This window comes from Simochromis diagramma, unplaced genomic scaffold (assembly GCF_900408965.1).
Source record: "Simochromis diagramma unplaced genomic scaffold, fSimDia1.1 OVJJ01000304.1, whole genome shotgun sequence".
In the NCBI taxonomy this organism is placed as follows: Eukaryota; Metazoa; Chordata; class Actinopteri; order Cichliformes; family Cichlidae; genus Simochromis; species Simochromis diagramma.
In genome coordinates this window covers 10542012-10554069 of record NW_024387030.1, presented here as the reverse complement: position 1 = coordinate 10554069, position 12058 = coordinate 10542012, and the positions used below count along the sequence as shown (strand labels likewise).

The 12058-nt window shown below is 40.5% G+C and overlaps 1 protein-coding gene across 1 annotated transcript in view; it reads right to left on the bottom strand.

Annotated features, from left to right (window-relative positions):
- The window catches only part of si:ch1073-358c10.1 (peptide methionine sulfoxide reductase MsrA 1), a 53422-nt gene that overhangs the window by 38287 nt on the left and 3077 nt on the right, over positions 1 to 12058 (bottom strand). The gene's annotated exons all lie outside the window — the stretch shown is intronic.

Here is a 12058-nt window from a genome sequence, read left to right as displayed (position 1 = left end):
TCTAATAATATGCATAGTGTTTTTTTTTCCATGAGTGCAGTACTCAGTTGTGCCTGCACTTGGATTTGCTTGTGCCTGAGTGCTTACATCCACGTAAACATGTATGAGGGCCTGTGCGCATGAGTGTGTGCGTGCTCTGTAATGGGCACTAGTGCAGGTCGTGCTCATATATGCATGCGGAGAGCGACTGCATATGTCTGGCGTGTGACTCGTGTGTAGTAGCAGAGGATTTAGTGAGCATGCCAGCTTGCAGCTGCTTGATTGTCAGTGAGTGAGAGCAAAGAGATGTGCAGATGTGAGTGAGTATCAAAGAAATTATGAAATGACCTGGAATTAAACACTGCAGTACTCGGTATCATTGCATGTTAAGCCTTCTGTTAGATGGCGACATGGTTGGGAAGCAGGCTTGCATACCTGGTTTACACAATTTTATTTAATAAGACAAAAAGCCTATTTGCAATTTAGTAAAGGACTCCAAACATCTGATTGTTTGTGTGTTTGTTGAAGATATTACCAAGCAATAGTGTGACTCACAAGCAGTTTGCACCTCAACTCAATAGCTGCCTCTGATTAACATCTAAACAGAACAGGAGCCAGCCAACCAGAAAACTGTTTTGGCGATTTAGTGTAATTGTGGCTTTGCAAAAGTCTCACTTCACCTAATTAGAATAATAAATCATGCCGCCTCGTTCTTTTCAAAGGGCCCTCTATCGTATCGTCGAAGCAGGTGGGATTGTGGGATGGTGTGAAAAAACAAAGGGTTTGATTGCTCTGCTGAACCTACAGTCAGTTAAAAGCAACATGGCGCTCTCTGGGGATTCATATTAAAAAGTAAGGCTGTATCAATTCATAGAGCAGAGTGGGAAAAAATGAACTTGACAAATTTTGATTCATATGCTGGCCCATGCTTGACTTCACTTGACATAAACCACTTGGCTCATTGGAAAATAGGGAGAAGAGATGGGGGCCTGTTTGAATGACATGAAAGGCTGAGGCATGGCAGTACCTTTCTTCACTTGTTTCAACAGGAAAGTAAATATACACTATAATGGACAGCTACTATGGATGATAATATAATATTTGTCCATGTTATATATGATTTAGTAGTACAGTTTTGGTAAAAAGAAAGCAAGGTTTTGTGCATCAGGATATAATAATACTACTACTAATAATAATAATGTAGTCTTTAACAGGCCTTAAAATAAGGCAAATACAATCTCAAATAAACTACAAAATATTACACAGTGTCACTATTTATTTAGCAAAAATAAGCCAAAATGCAGAAACTATGTGAAAAGTACACCCATGATTTGCAAGCTTAATAATAATTTTCTTTACAATATTATAAGTTCAGTGAAACTTAAGTCCTGCCACAGCACGTGAGACAAGTTGAGGTCTGGACTTTCCCTGCACTATCGAAACACCTTGATTCTCTTATTTTCAGCCATTACATTGTAGAGTTACTGATGTGCTTGGGATCCTTGCCTTGTTCCATGACCCGATCTCAGCCAAGCTTTAGCTGTTCGACAGATGGCCTCACATGTTTTTCATGTATTCAAGAGTCACACGAACTCGTCAAACTCACTGACTGCAAAGCGATCTTCTCCTGTGGGTACCAAATAAACCCAAATGATAACCTCTCCACCACTGTGCTTGACAGTTGGGATGAGGCATTTGTGCTGATATGCTGTGTTGGGAAAAGAGAAAGGAGGCGTTTTCCTTTTGTTTTTGGCATTTCACAGCGTGACCTTGGGTTAAATTTGCTGGGAAGATTGGAATGATGGACTTTAAATTGTTTGGAAATGACGTTCCCAGATTGATGGGCAACAATGATTACTTATTTAAGATCACTGCTCATGTTTTTCCTCCTTGGCATTGTTTTAACACATACAAATGGCTCAGGGAGCAAACTGCCAAAACTTCTGCTCTTAGCGAGGTGCTCACGCTTGCTGGTGATCAGTTATTTAAGGGCATTTAATTTAGACCAAGTTATTTTTCATGCCTGATATGTAAAATAATAGAATAAAAAGGGGGTGAAGTTTCCTTTTACCACGACTGTATAAACTCATTGCTCTCTTCTTTTCTCTGATTTCAATGAACTTCACTGACACAAGGGCAAAGGCAGTAACCTGAATTATAAAAAATAGCTCAAAAAGTTGTTTCTGTTTATCTGGACGTTGTGTTTGCAGAATGCTTCGTCATTCATCAAAAGAATCCATGGATTATAAAAAGTCTGTTATTAATGTTGACTGTGCAGGTAATAATTGCAACCATCACTTAATTTTATTCCTCATTCATTTTTAAACTATTGCAAATTTTGTTAAAATGTCTTAAGAAAGTGACAAATGTTCATCACTGTGATGCTGTCAAGTATCTGATTTTGTGCAAGCAAAAAACACAAAAACAAACAAAAAGCTCCAAGATACTCGGATTACTTCTGTGTACAGAAGACCAAAAAAGAAAAATATTCATAGTCTTTGAAGCTTGAACGATTGAATAGTTCAGCCCCACCCATTACCTGAATTTTGCTTAAATACTCACTCACACAACATCCAAGTACCAAAAGTAATTTTATTTTGATTTTATAATAATTTCAGTGTTTCAGAGCAACAGAAAATGCAGAAGCCAAGAAGTATTGCCAATGAATAATAAAATATTGCTTTCTTATTCATAAATGTTCTCAGTCTTGACAGATAAAAGTGAATTTCTGTGGAGTGTGTTCTGTCAGCTCAGAAAACAACGAGAACAACGAGAACTTTCCACAGTGAAGGAGAAAGTGCATCTCTGTCTAAACTGTCCCTGTTCAACAGTGATTACAAACTGTATGCACTCGTTTTTTTGTTGCATTTTTCTCTCCCTCTCATTTGACAGTCACTATACTGTAAACTCGGTCAGGATGTGGCCGTGCTTCTGCAGAGATAGTCGGCCAATTTGTACTCTCTCTTTAGAGTCATCTAGCATATCATTTTATTGAGAGTTTTGCATTTGTTTTGTCAGTGGTTCAAATAATTAGATTTATTTTGCCCACTGATTTTTACTTCATTATAAAACATTTGTAGTCTAAGACATACTTATGTTGTAAATCTGGAGCACTACTGCAACTAAATACATTATGGAGTATTAAAGGGGTTGTTAAGGCCTAGATTTTATATTTAATAGATCCTTCTCAAGTGATGGTAAGTGGGAGTACTTATTTTTTCTTATAAACCCACCTGCACCTATCAGACTTTTCTATATTTATACCTTTATTTTTTTTCTCCCCTCAGTAAAATGTAATGTATTTATTAAGGGCTGTTCCACTGTTGTGGATGGGGGCAGAAGGGCTACAACACGGGCTCACATATATTCATGCTTAAGTCCCTTTTTTTTTGCAGAACCTTTTTTAGAAACATTTTTATAGAGCAATTTTCCTCCCAAATAGACAATTTAACATTACAATATTGTAATAGAAATTGTAACATTTTATAAGATTTACAAAAAAGATCATTTGAGTAACTATTCCATTGTTTCTTTGTTTTGTTTTTAATAATTAGGGGTTAAATGGAAATGTGTTGTGATGTACTCATACTTGCCTAAGCAAATGAGTGAATGACACCCCCCCCCCCCAAAAAAAAAAAAAATTAGAAAAATTTTCTCCTTAAATTGATGTCATGAAAAAGTTGATCAGCCAACTCTGTGTAGAAATATAAGGATAAAGTGGGAAGGGGGGGAGATAAGCACAGAGAAAGCCAGGGGTGATTTGAGTGTAGCTATGTAACACCAGCCCACTTCCTCTCCCTCTCACACCGGTGCTTCACCCATGCTAAGAGTGGCTGGGCTAAGCTACTCTTGCCCTACATACAGCCTAAACAGCAGATTACTGGCTGTCCCTCTAATCCCATGCACTAGGGCATGTGCCACTGTCACCATGCACCAACCACCCAATCACCCTGCAGCCACCACCACAGTCCCTGCTGTTCTGTTAGCTCTGTAACCCCCACTTCAATCCATAACATCTTCTCAGTTTCTGTTTACGGTCAGCCATTTTGGACTTTTGGTTTTAGTTTTATCGGTTAAAAAAAGAAAAAGAAAAAAAAAAAAGCCCAGGATAAGCAGATATCAAAATACCTACATTTCAGTCGCTTCCCCCTCACTCTCTTTTCTCCCCGTCTTCCCTAGCAACACCCAGTCCCATCCTCATGCTCCCAGTGCCCCCCACCCTCTCCCAGTTTTAACCTCCTCATGACCACCTGGCATGGGATAGCTTCCTTCAGTCGCTCAGCCTCACCTAAAGCACCAGGCCTGAGATTAGGGTTAATCTGGACCTGGTGTCATCCTGTCTCTATCCACCACCCCCATAGCCCCATTCTTTCCTCCCTCCCTCCCTCCCTCCCTCCTCTTTACCAAAGAGGCTTTGGTTTAAAATCCTTTATTGTGAACCCCCGCTCCCTTTGCAGTGTCTTTCTGCCTGCTGCCAACTGCAACTTTTCCTCCCGCACCACATCCTGAGCCAATCCTTAAACAGATACTGGTAGAACCTGTCCCCGAGCTATGCTGGTTAAGAGATGCAAGCAAAGGATTTTTTTTTCATTGTCTCTCCCTTCAGAATAAATTTTGAATTAGGCAAGAAGTGTCAAGTTTTGCACACGCACTATGCTAAAACGAAACGCTTGCTTGGGTATGTGTATATGAGCATGCGGTAATACATGACTATACATAGGAAGCAGCCTTATTTTAAAAAGACTTGCTATGTGTTTGCACGTGAGTGCTTGTCAATATAGGGTAAGGAAATAAATGAGACAGTAGAGAATTCATCTTCTGCTGTACTGTCCCAATCACGCACACATTTAGCCAGCCACGCTCTTCTGTTCCTCTCACCCCAAGGAAAAAGTGAAGGCATGGAGGCCTGAGTTGGATGAAGAGGCACCACAATGGTGCTGAGAGCAAAGATGCGTAGAAAAAGAAGACAAAAAGGGGAAAAGATACAAAGCACTAAAGCCCCTTTCCTTTTTTTTTTTGTCTCCAAAAATAAATGGCAAATTCTCCCTCAAGCAAAGTCTCCTGTCTTGAGTTGAAAGGCCAGCAAAAAGCATTTGGAAGACAGATACTGGTAGAAAAGACGAGTAAGAGGTAGGGTAGCAGCGACAGATGTAGGACAGCAATAAAGAGACTTAATGTAAGGGGAAGAGAGGAACACCCTTGAGCATATAAACTGCACAACTTGGATGCTTTAACAATAAAACAGCATGAAGGATGCACTCAGATGAACAAAAGGTGCTGAGCTTATAATGTTAATGTTAAATTCCTTGTTTAATCATAATCAGACAATTTACTGAGCACTGTTTAATTCCTTCTGATTACACAATGTGTGTTCATTTATTAAAAAGAGTGAGTATATGTAACATAATGATTATTTACAGGGATTATTTATACGATTAAACAGGAGATTCCTCAGCTCTTCGGGAGGCAGTAACACACTCCCTCCCTCCCTATCTCCCTCATACACACTATATTAGCACAACCTCACAGACAAATACTATGAACTTGATGGCATTATCGTTTATGTAGAGACCTAGGTCAAAAGTGATGCTAAAGGTCTGCTAAATGGATTACGAATATGAAATCCCGGTACACTAAGAGGGAAATGTGGGAGCTACCGGTAGCGTGAGAGTGACTGATTAAAGCGGAGAGAACATGCTGAGAAGGGAGAAAGTCTTAGAGCAAGTGGAAGAAGCGAAAAAATGTTCAAACCGATTGTGCGAGAGTGCCAAACGTCCACAGAGAGCACGAAAGAAAGAGCGAGCAATGTGGTTAATGGATGTAAATTAATTGCTGTCATGTGGATTCTGATCCCAATAAATCAGGGTCAGTGTGGTCTCCGGTGCCATCTCTTCATGGCTGGGCAAAGGCACAAGGGAGCCTTGATCTGATACACTGAGACGCAGGAAAAGGCACACATATACAAATATACACACATGGAAAGTCACAAAAATGGACACACACACTCTCACGAAGACAGCTATTTAAATGTAAGGCTCAAAACGATGAACAAGAAATATAAGATATATGAATAAATGAGTTAATGAGTACAATTTATAAAGAAGATTTAATTGAAACAAATTATGAAAGGCTATTTTTGAAGTATTATATATTATAATTTAACTAAAGCAAAATAACGAAACACAATAAGTCAGTAAAGCTCAGCTGCTGTTTAACCTGCCTATCTGTAATTTTCTGGATTTTCAACCCTTTGCTACAAAAGCCCGTTTATCGTGAAGTGATTTGATAAATCCACCTCAACTCCAAAGAAAACACTGGATGCCAACTAGTGCAGACATAACTGGTTTATAAATGCAATGAGGTCCAATGAATTAGCCATGGTTATTACTGAAAATTGCCACTGTGCTTTCTGCTTGACTAGGCTGCAAAATTGATTTACCTTATTTCTTTAGTCTATGACAACCACAAAGACATCCTGCTATTATGAGGGCTATGAGTATTATTGTATGTGTTAATCGGGAAATATGTGAACCATGTATTTTAATTACAAATCATACTAGAGCAATTTTAATAACAAAAGCCTTAAAAAAAAAAAAAAAAGCTTGCCTATACATTAAAAGAACGTGCAACACTGCAACAACACCAAACTGCAATTCATGAAAAAAAAAATCAATGGTGATGTTAACTTTTTCATATTTTTAAAAATATATATTCATTACAGTTTACAGTATGGATTGTCCCATAAGATATACTGTACACTGCGTTTTCTTTGAAACTGTATGCCCCAAAGCAAATCACTCGCATTCAAACAATAATATCTCAACATGAGAGAAATGGTGCAAAATGGGAAGTAGGTCACATAGCAATTTATTTGACAAAAAGGGATGGGGGTGGGGAACTGGGGCATGCTGTATGCAGAGGCAGCAGCAAAAGGGAAGGTTTTTGGGAACACGCAGATCAGATAGTGTGAGTTTGCACGTGCATGCGTGTGTGTTTGTTTGATAGTGGCAGAACGCGCGTATGATCGACCTGGAAGTGAAGTAGCGAAGTGGTCACAAGCTAAATGAGGAGTCTGGACAGTGAGGAATTTTCCTTTTTTCTTTTTTTTTTTTTAAAAAAAAGGCTAGCTAATATTACCCAAACACACACACTCATCAGCGGCTGTATTGCCTACTCTAGTGAAACTAAAACTGATATTGTAGTCACTCGACCATATCAGCGCAACTGACACAGAGAGCGTCAGCAGCATTGATCAGCTGTCAATGAACAGCCCAGCTGCCCCGACCCCTGACACAACAAAACACATACACATACAACTGAGCTGTGTGTGTCACCGCCGATATTTAGAGAGCAAATACCCTAAATCCATATAACCTACTGTAAATACATGTATTCCCTTGCAAAGACACCCACACACTCATAAGCTCTCTGGCTCCTTCCTGAGCCTGTTTAAATCCCATCATCACTGAACGTCACATCTATATGATTTGCAAGTGCAAGAAGGCCATATAGCACCATTTTCCCCACTGACCTACATGGTGCTAAACGCTACAGCTTACCTAGCAGTACACTTAAGGACAGTGAAGATGCATTTTCTCAGTGACTTTTTACTAACGCCTCAGTGTAGTTAAAAAATAAAGTTTTCAATTAAAAAAAAAAAGAAACTATGTTGTGGTACTTTAACATAAATACATTCTAATTACAGGTGATAAATTTCAAAATATATAGATTATAAAAAAACTAAAGATTTCCAATTTTGAAATTTGATTTATATTGTTTTCTTGTACCAACACAACCATGCTTTAAAACACATTTAAAGCATTGCACGAGCTACCTTTACAACCTTTACAAAATAGATACAAATAAAAAGAAAACGTCTGTAATTCTGACTATGAGCCATTTTTAAAAGATAATTAAAATATTCTGAATAATTAGAACATCACTCATAAAGACTATTATAATCCCGGTGGGATGTAAATAATACATACATACATACAGAAACTGGTGCGTGAGATTTATGAATTTGCATATTGAAGGACTATCTACTGTATATACTCTCAATACAAGACAATCTGCACAGACTGCCGGGAGGACCTGTAAAGCCACATTAACACATGAGAGAGGCTCTGGAGCACCAGTCTTTTCTAATGACTCGATAATCCGACCCAAATGCTGCCTGCTTGCTAATCTCTCCATCAGATTACCAAAGTAGGGACGAGCACTGTCTATTTGCCTGTCTCTCTGTCTTCCTGCCTGTCTGTCTCTGACAGCTTGTCTCTTTGTATAATCGCTCGTCTATTTCTCCTTTTATTTTTTCTGTATGATAAGACAAAAAAAAGTCTTTGCTAGCCTCTCTATGATCCTCCGAGCTGTGCGCTTGTAAGGTTGCATGCCTGTTCGCCCGCTCTCATCCTCACGTGTACAAGCATTTAAAATGGAGGACGAGGTTGTAAGGACATTAAAATGCAGTTGCAAATCTTTTTTTTTTTCCAATGCCATGCGAAAGTGCACAATCCTCAACACACCTGATACAAACAAATAAAATCTGCAATATGCATGAAATGTATGGCATGTAATTGATGAGCATAAATATTAAGTTCAAGCTTTTGTCAGTTCATAGACAAAAACATATATATATCTTTGACAAAAGTGTATTCCACAAAAACATAAAACAAATTTTTTCTAAATGCCTCTGAGGTAAACCTTAACTTATGTTACCTCATAAAATCCATCTCCCCATGCCTCATAAACAGAAGGCCAAGCTGTCCTCCATTTGTGGCCAAGCTATTGAGCTCTGCTGCGGTGTTATTGTGTATTCCCGGTAAACAAATGTAAACTAATGTCATGTCGGTCACACGTCAACCAAGTCTAATTCTATATATTTATTATAAAACAGTGGCACAGTTCTTTCTTTTCCTTTTTGCCTGTAAGGCCTCACACAATGTCTCTTTGATTTTTCATAAATCATACTGTGTGTGTGAGTGTGTACCTCTGCGTAGTGTTTGTACCCGTCTGTGTAAGAGTGTGTTTGGATTGATGTGTGTCTCTGTCTAACAAACTGTAGCTCAAACTGCTGTTGACAGTCTGAATAACTTTTGACTTTTAGCTTTTCACAAAATAACACTCGACGCAGCTAACGCTAACTGAAAATATCCCCGAATTATCCCCGTATATGTGGCAGTTTGGGCAGATTTAGTGACGGGCTCGAGACAGATCATATTTTCTGTGCAAAAATAATATATCAAATTCTACACCATTTCACTCCATCAAGGTATGTAATTCTGTGCGATATTTAAAGCAGATATTTGACGCTTTTGCAGAAATGAAGATCAAAGGGGTGTGAAGTAAATGTGTGTCAAATTGCTACTGTGGAGACGAGCGGGTAGTTTAGCCTGCGTGATTTTGGTAATGCCTGACAAAAATCACACTGACAGCAGTGGCCAAACCATATGATTCATGCTTCCAGGATTATTTTAAACTGCATCATTATAGATAGCTGAACATACAGGAGGTAAAAGATCAGAATCTGATGCTGCTTATATGATTTCTAATCGTTTGAGCTGCACATGTATTTACACTGCGTGCTGTTCAGTGTTTATTACTGTAAAACAGTTACCACACTTTCCAAAAAAGATTGATTTATAAAAGCAAAAATTGTTTCATCCTACAAATATAAAATTTAATTTAACTACAGTATGTGTCACTGTGTTGTGACATAGCTGAAAATAAGTCTAAAAACGGTTGAATTAAGATTTTTTTTTTAAGTATAACACAGGGACAAATCAAAACATGAACGTATGAGAAAAATATTCTCATCCAGGCTGAATCTCTTCCTGCAGAGATGTGAAAGTTGTAGATGTCGACACATTTCAAAATAATCAGAAAGGTTAGGAGCGGGGATATTGGATTGAGCTAAGTGGTGAAGTGAGGCATGAGACGGCAAAGAGAAACGGAGGGAGGGATGGAGGGAGCGAGAGATGGAAAAGGAGTGGTAATAAAAAAAAAAGAGAGAGGTGAGATGGGTCTGGGTGGATTTAGTGTTGTTAGCAGACGAGCGCCCCGTGTGCATGTGTTCATGTGTTTGCGAGGGCGATAGCGGAGGGAGGGGGGGGTATTACTGTGGCTGTCCATTTCTCTGGATCAGCTGATGGCTACGGATGATGGAGCGGAGAAGGGTCAAGGGTCAAAGCCTTGCATTGTCAGCCTGGCCCCACTCTCCCGTGGGGTTCCCGCCCTCTCTCTGCCCCCCTCTGCCATCCGTTCCCCGGAGCATCCTGCACATTTACATACATTTATCAACACTGTGTGTTGCCCTGTTTTGTCGGGAAAGAGGCTGCGCTGCACGGCTTACTGGCTGCGTTACCCCTGCAGTTACTGCAGCTCATGCATTCCTTCAAATCATATTTGCAAGCTTTTTATGTTGTGTCCAGGCACTGGTGCATGCCGTGGATGCGCATCTGCATGAAACATCTATGCGCCGACTATCTGGTCAAGTTTGTGTGTCTCACTGCACATCTGTGTGTGTGTGGTTGTGTGTACGCCTGTGTGTTACCAGGACAAGACAAGGCCTCCCATCCCCCCCCCCCCCCCCCCCCAGTAGGCATACCCTCCTCGCCCTTCATGCCCCCTCCCATTCCCATCACCCCCCCACCCCCCTTAACGCACACACACACACACACACACACACACACACACAGACACACCTCCCCCACTTTGCCTGTGTAATCCCTGCCAGCTGGCCCTGTTGGCTAATCCCTCTGCACTGATCAGCTGGGCCACGCATCCAGTACGGGACAGGACAGGGACAGGGGCAGATAGGGGCGGGACACTCTATGTGCGTGTGTGCACGTGTATCTGTCTGCATGTGTGTTTGCGTGCGTGTGTGTTAGGTGGGGGGTGGTGTCGACCAGAAAGCATAAATTGAAGCCCGTGCCTTCGCCTCGGCGCAGTGTGTCTGTGTGTGAGCCAGTTGCCTGTTCCTCCTCGTCCGTCCATCCATTATCTCTCTCCTTCTCCTCCTTCTCCCTTGGATCCTTATACATATATACCTGCCTGGCTTATATATGTATATTTTACATCTTGGGCTTTTTTGTCTTCCTTTTTGGTTTTGTCTTGAGCAGATCCAAATGGATTTTTCTATTTTGTGGTGACTGGGTAGAATTTAGTTTTGTTTTTTTTTGTTTTTCCTGCTACCCTCTCCTCTTTCCCCTGACTGCATGCGTGACACCTGCCTGCCTGCCTCCCGTCCCTTCAGCCCCTTGTCCGCCATCCCACCATCCCCCTGTGTGACTGCTCCCCTGCTCTTCCCAACCCACAAGGACCTTCACAGGATGGAGCTGCGCAGGCACAGCTACAACTACAGCGACAACAATCACAGAATCAGGACCAAGGACCCGAAGGAGGAAATACACTGCACCTTCTTTGCAATTTTTTTTTTTTGCTACGTCTTTAGTGAGGAAGGATATATTTGATCTGAAAAACAAAAAAACAAAAACTGTATTAAAAATAGAAAGGACCTGAGGGCAGTGATCAAGAGTTGTAAAAAGAGCGATTTTAGCTGTAACGCTATCAGTTTTTCAGGAGAGTCTTGCGTAATGGCAAACAAGCTTAATTTTTCCTCTTGCGCTTTTGCTTTGGGCCGAACATTAATATTCACTTTTTTTGATTAGTTACTTATTTACTTATACATACATAGTTTTTAATTACAGGATGGAGAGTGTTGTTATTTAGATCCTGTTTTCCAGTCTGTACATAGCTATAGTTGCATGCGCAGAGCGGCACAGAGAGAGAGAGAGAGAGAGAGAGAGAGAGAGAGAGAGAGAACAGTAGAGAAGAGATGGAGAGTGGGAGGGAGGGAGGGTAAGGGGGAGATAACGACACAGCTTTACCAACTGTAATGAAGAACTGCTTGATCTGGTTAAACCGTACCAAGCTCTTAACCAGGAACAGTGGAGGCAGTGCTATGGCGAGGATAAGGCGTAGCTGTGCATCGTAACGTGTTCTCATAAATATCTAGTCGTCGTCCTTTGTTTTGCTCTGAGGGGAAGATGGTCTGCAGGAATGGTAGCAATCAGGTAGC